The sequence below is a fragment of the Periplaneta americana genome, chromosome 15 (assembly GCF_040183065.1).
Source record: "Periplaneta americana isolate PAMFEO1 chromosome 15, P.americana_PAMFEO1_priV1, whole genome shotgun sequence".
Lineage (NCBI taxonomy): Eukaryota > Metazoa > Arthropoda > Insecta > Blattodea > Blattidae > Periplaneta > Periplaneta americana.
The window spans coordinates 52,106,130-52,112,129 of record NC_091131.1 but is presented as its reverse complement, the minus strand read 5'-3'; the positions used below and the strand labels follow the sequence as shown (position 1 = coordinate 52,112,129).

Genomic DNA, 6,000 nt, shown 5'->3' with positions numbered 1-6,000 from the left:
AAAGAATGTAGGAAAGAAAGAAATGAAGAAAGAAAGAGAAAAACGAAACAAAGAATGGAGGAAAGAAAGAAATGAAGAAAGAAAGAAATAGGAAAAGAAAGAAAGAAAGAGAAAAACGAAAGAAAGAATGGAGGAAAGAAAGAAATTAAGAAAGAAAGAAAAAAGAGGGGAAGGAAGAAAGGAATAGTGAAAGAAATAAGGAAAAAAGATACAAAGAAAGAAAGAAATAAGAGGAAATAAAGAAGGGAAGAAAGAAAGAAATAAAGAGAGAAAGAAAGAAAGAGAAAAACGAAAGAATGGAGGAAAGGAAGAAAGAAATAGGAAAAGAAAGAAAGAAAGAAAAAAGAGGGGAAGGAAGAAAGGAATAGGGAAAGAAAGAAAGAAAGAAAGAAAAAGAAATAGGGAGAAAGAAAAAAGAGGGAAAGGAAGAAAGGAATAGGGAAAGAAATAAGAAAAAAGAGACAAAGAAAGAAATAAAGAAGGGAAGAAAGAGAGAAAGAAAGAAAGAAAGAGAAAAACGAAAGAAAAAAATGGAGGAAAGAAAGGAAGAAAAGAAGAGAGAAAAAAAGAAAGAGACAGCCATGAGATAAGACCACCGTCCCAACAGTCATCTCAACCAACAATGGTAAAGCCTTCGAAATAGAAATCTTGGATTTCGCCTGTTGCCTTCGGTGCATGGACGAGAATTCGAGTGTCACTCACACAGTAAACGAGCTACTTACCTTCAATGGGCACGATTTTTACATCTTCCGGCTTCCGGCGTTCCACGCAATAGTCACGGAAATGTCGGGTTCATTGGTTATGTATAATTATACTACCTACATGAATATCAAAATAAAATACATTATAGTGCAGTGTTAAAGAAATTATTTTATTACTTTAATTCGAGTATAGACTGCCACGTAATCATGCGGATTTTCTTAAATCCACTGTCACATTTTTTTTCTGTCTGGCTATCTCCGTTTAAGGTCACTGAGGTTCGTACTTCAGCCTGTGCCAAATTTTTTGACGAGAAGAAACTAAAGGTAGAGTGAAAAAGAGAGAGTTTGTACAGTAAAATTTGTAAAGCTGAGGGAAATCGGAGAATCTAGGTAAAAACCCTCATTCTCAAGCATTATTCAGTCAACAATGCTGAGAATCAAAAGTGAGTTTGATGAATGATGTGCCCGTGTTCAAGCACTAAGAACTACCGGAGCAGTTAGTATACACACAACCCAAAGTTACCTTTCTATAATAAAAAAAAAGGGGATGGAACATAATGTTGACCAGTGTTCATTTTTATTTATTCCTTCACTCATATATTTAAGTAATTGTTATTAAACGCTTATTTATTTATTTATTTATTTATTTATTTATTTATTTATTTATTTATTTATTTATTTATTTATTTATTTATTTATTTATTTATTTATTTATTTATTTATTTATTTATTTATTTATTTATTTATTTTTATTTGTTTATTTATTCATTCATCCATTTATTTTATTTATTTAGTCGTTTTTTTCATTTGTTCGTTTATATATTTATTCGCTTAGAGCTTTCTTTAAATATTAAAGTTTGTATTTATTCATTTCCTAATTTATTATGACATTTATTTTCACTCATACATTTCTATACGTGTATTTGTTTACTGTACTTATTTTATAGGCAAATATTCAGATAGATGAATTACATTATTTTTTTTTCTATTTCATCAGGAAATTATACAGGGTGATCCGTTTGGGTATGGATAAAATAAAAACACTGTAAAACATTTACTACTGAACTTTTTTGTTGAAACTTTGTGCATACAACATTGAAAGATTGGAGATTCCTCAGAGCTCAACATGATCCCCATTGCGCACCCTGGACAATTCATAACTGTGATGCAATTCAGTCCATTTCCGTTGTAACATTAGAGGGGTGATTTGTTGAAAAGCTTGAGTAATTTTTACTCTCAGATCATTAACGTTCCTGGGTTTCTGTGAATAGACAATGTCTTTAACAAAACCCTACACGAAGAAATCAGGAGGGGTTAGATCTGGGGAGTTTGGGAACCAAGCCAAGAGATAGCTGCTTCTTGTACTAGGTTTCGCCTGCGACCTCCTTCATGTTTTTTTTTAACACAGAACCTGTTTCTACAAATGTTCGGTACCACAAAATTATGGAATCGTATTTAGGTACATTACGCACACCATACTCACGTCGAAATTCCCTTTGAACTCTTTTAACACTCTCAAATTTAACATATCAAAGAACACATTGTGCCCGCTGTTGATTTGTAGTAGCCATTTTAATCATCTGTGACTTTCATTTGTCCTTTCAGATTATGCATTATTGATTGTCATATATGGAAACTCCCATCTTTTAATCATAATATAACCAGGAAGAAATTTTTCCTACTATCATAATAGTTTTATAATAATAAATTAATATTATCCATACCCGCCACCGGCGTGGTATAGTCGGTTAAGGCGCTTGCCTGCCTGTCTGAAGTTCGGTCGCGGGTTCGATTCCCGCTTGGGCTGATTACCTGGTTGGGTTTTTTCCGAGGTTTTCCCCAACCGTAATGTAAATGCAAGGTAATCTATGGCGAATCCTCGGCCTCGTCTCGCTACCACCAGTCTCATCGACGCTAAATAACCTAGTAGTTGATACAGCGTCGTTAAATAACCAACTAAAAAAATCCATACCCAAACGAATCAGACTGTAGTTTCATCCTCCTTTTATTTGGGAAGAACAAAACAGTGTTTTGCCCTGTGGCCGTCGGGTATGATTATCTAGTGTTCGTGAACAATTCCAGAGGAGTGGATGATGATTAACTATCGTCATTAGCTGCGTCAGAACCAACCATCAGCTCTTCATAAAGCGTCTGACGTAATTTCATAGAAAGAAATAATAATACAATTAATAAACACAGACCGTAAAACGTAACATATTCTTCTATATAAAGACATCACAGTCTCTTCAATGGAAAGAGTTGAATCGGCCTTGAACCTGTGTAACCTATACTAAATTTATTGTATAGAGAATCCCACGTTGCCTTGTAGGCTGTTAAAACATCCGCAACGCATAACAATCACTTGTTAGTGCAATACCCTAAACCTAAAAGAGAGGGGATCGTGTTCTTTCTTTTTACTTGCTCATTATAAGAGATACAGAGAAGTGCTGTGTTGTTGAGAATTACGGTGTCTTGCTCAGTTGCTAACGACTACAGAAAAAAATCGAAGATTTTTCTGGACTTTACTATCTGGAAGATGGAATTCCATTCCTGAAGTGAGGAAGACTATAATAGGAAAGTTTATATCCTCTATGATAAGGTGACAGGCTTGAATGGTGGGAGTAGAATTGCTAGTGAAATTTGTCTGGAGTTTTCTAGTTCAGGGATAGGATAATTTTACGAGTTTTGTGTCAAATAAATCCAAAAGAAATATTCTGTAATCATTAAAGTCCTTACAATGTCAAATTAAAATAGTGAGGTTCTATGTTAACACGTTGTTTTTTTCCTTCTTCTCGATTTTTCTTGCAAGATATTAAACTTTTTTTTATTTATGTTATAATTATTACAGGTAAGTATGGATTGGAAAGATAGGAGGCTGTGTTCCGTAACCTTTATATGAAACGAGTCAAAGGATAGGAGAAGAAATGTCAGAAGGAAAGTGGAATAGGGAGAGGAGTATTCAAGGATGTCCTTTATCACCTACGCTGTTCCACATCTATTTGAAGGATTTAGTCAAGAACTTTTTTTCAGAATATGGGAGGAGTGATAGTAGCAGGAAGAAGACTGAAGTGATAAGATTTGCTGATAAGGCGCTGTTAGCAGAAGAGGAGATGATATGGAATATGCTACTGGAGCTGAATGACAGCTGTAAGCAGTATGGGATGAAGATAAATGCAAACAAAACGAAGACCATGGTCAGAAGAAAATTGAAGAAGGTAAACTTGCGAATTCGAATGCAAGTAGAGGCAGTAGAGCAAGTGGACAGCTTCAAATACTTGGGATGTAAACTATTATAAGAAGTAACATGAGCTGCTGCCAGGAAGCCAAAAGGAGGACAGCAATGTCAAAGGAAGCTTTTAATAGGAAAAGGAGCATCTTCTACGGACCTCTGGAAAAAAAACTAAGGAAGAGGTTAGTGAAGTGCCTTATGTGGAGTGTATTATTGTATGGGGCAGAAATAAGGACATTACGACGAAGTGAAGAGAAACGACTAGAAGCATTTGAAATGTGGATATGGAGAAGAATGCAGCTAGAGAGAGTATGTGAAGAAATAATAATGCTGAAACTGATCAGGAAGAGAAAAAGAAATTGGCTGGACCACTGGCTAAGAAGAAACTGTCTACTAAACGATGCAATGAATGGAATGGTGAACTGAAGAAAAGTTCGGGGCAGAAGAAGATTGCTGGGTTTGCAGTGAAAGACTCTCTCTTGGGCAGAACACTGTGAATGAATGAATGAATTAATTAATTAATGGTCAAGTTAATTAGTTTATGAAGAATATTTAACCCAGCACAGCGGTCATTGGTGATCAATTGTGCATACTTATTTTTATTTACAGTTTATTAGCTAATTCATCGACAACCATTTTTGCTAAAATGAAGAAATTTCTAGTGTCGTGTTCGTTGCATATCTCAGCATTATTACAAAGGTTCTGAAAGACGACAAGATATTTAGAATTTAAAGAAGGCGTAAAAATGCATTTATTCATTCAGAGTGTTCTGCCCAAGGGCAAGTCTTTCACTACAAATCCAGCATTCCCCAGTATTTCCTATTTTCTGACTTCCTCTTTGTCTCCACATATGATTCATATTTCTCAATATGATTCATATATGAAAGGTTCAGTGTCATAGTGGGCCAAGCGCCATTTATTAAAAACGGAGAAAGCAAGGGTTAAAGTTAAGTGAATACCATAGTTTAATTAAGATTGACATACCATTTAGTTTTAATGTGTATGCTTTATATTACTTGCTATATGTTTCCATTGAATTATGGTAATAACTTCATTTTAACCCTTGTTTTCTACGGTTTTAGTAAATGGCGTTGGCCCACTATGGTTCTGAACCATTCAATATCTTAAAGAAAATGCATAGCCCATGGTCAGGACAATTTACTTAATTGCTAACCCTTCACTCAGAATATAATCAAAATACTGTGATAGTGGAGAAACTGTACGTAGATTGATCTATGTAGAATAAACCGAAATATTCTGTAAAATCCTATGCAAACAAACTATACAGCGTGTGTCGAGATTCAAACCTGAGATCCGTCATCTAATTTAGCCGTTTCCTTCTTTTTAGTCTCCCGGTTGGACATTGCCCGTTCCAGCGGGCCACAAAACGAGAATCAAGGACGCTGTCCGTGTGAATAGCAGTTGTGCAATTGAAGGTGCTTCCGGTTGTCGGATTGCGCTGCCCATCTCACACCTGTAGTACTTGGAATGCCAGTGCTTCGCTTCACAAGGCTTCGTCCGCACGCTTCTACACAGATCTGTGAGTACTCCATCGCTATCACATACAGAGCAGACAACCTTACGGCTGAAAATACCGTCTCTGTGCGCCAAGAAGTGGTCATGTCATATGTGACGTCTTCGTTTAGAAAAGCCTTTTCTCGACCTATCTCCGATTTTATGAATTTTATATTCGAATGGTTTATTTCTAAAACCTACTATTTCACTTTCAGTTATATTTACAGAAAGGAGCTTTAAAACAAACGAGCCGATTTTTAAATGCGTGTTTATTCTTATCTTAATGATATTTCATATGCAGTTTCTAAATTAAAATATAAGATAGTACCGTAGCTTTTGGCCTGAAGAAAAAAAAAACATAAAAAGAAGGATTTTAAAAAAATAATCTTACTTTTAAATATCATTTCAGTGACAGCAGGAACTGGCAAAAAAATAACTTTATTGGATTCACGGTATACAATATATCTATATTGTTATTAGATCAAAATCGGTTTTTGAGAAAAATAGCAGGTTTAGGGCTCAAACCATTCATTTCTCTAGCTTTAGAATGAGCAT

General features: G+C 35.1%; 1 protein-coding gene across 1 annotated transcript in view; it reads left to right on the top strand.

Annotated features, from left to right (window-relative positions):
* The first annotated feature begins 5,356 nt into the window (after positions 1–5,356).
* LOC138714920 (uncharacterized) overlaps positions 5,357–6,000 on the top strand; it is a 72,764-nt gene continuing 72,120 nt past the window's right edge. The window contains exon 1 of the mRNA XM_069847205.1: positions 5,357–5,470. The gene's annotated coding sequence lies outside the window, so the exon portion shown is untranslated. The remainder of the gene's footprint in view (positions 5,471–6,000) is intronic.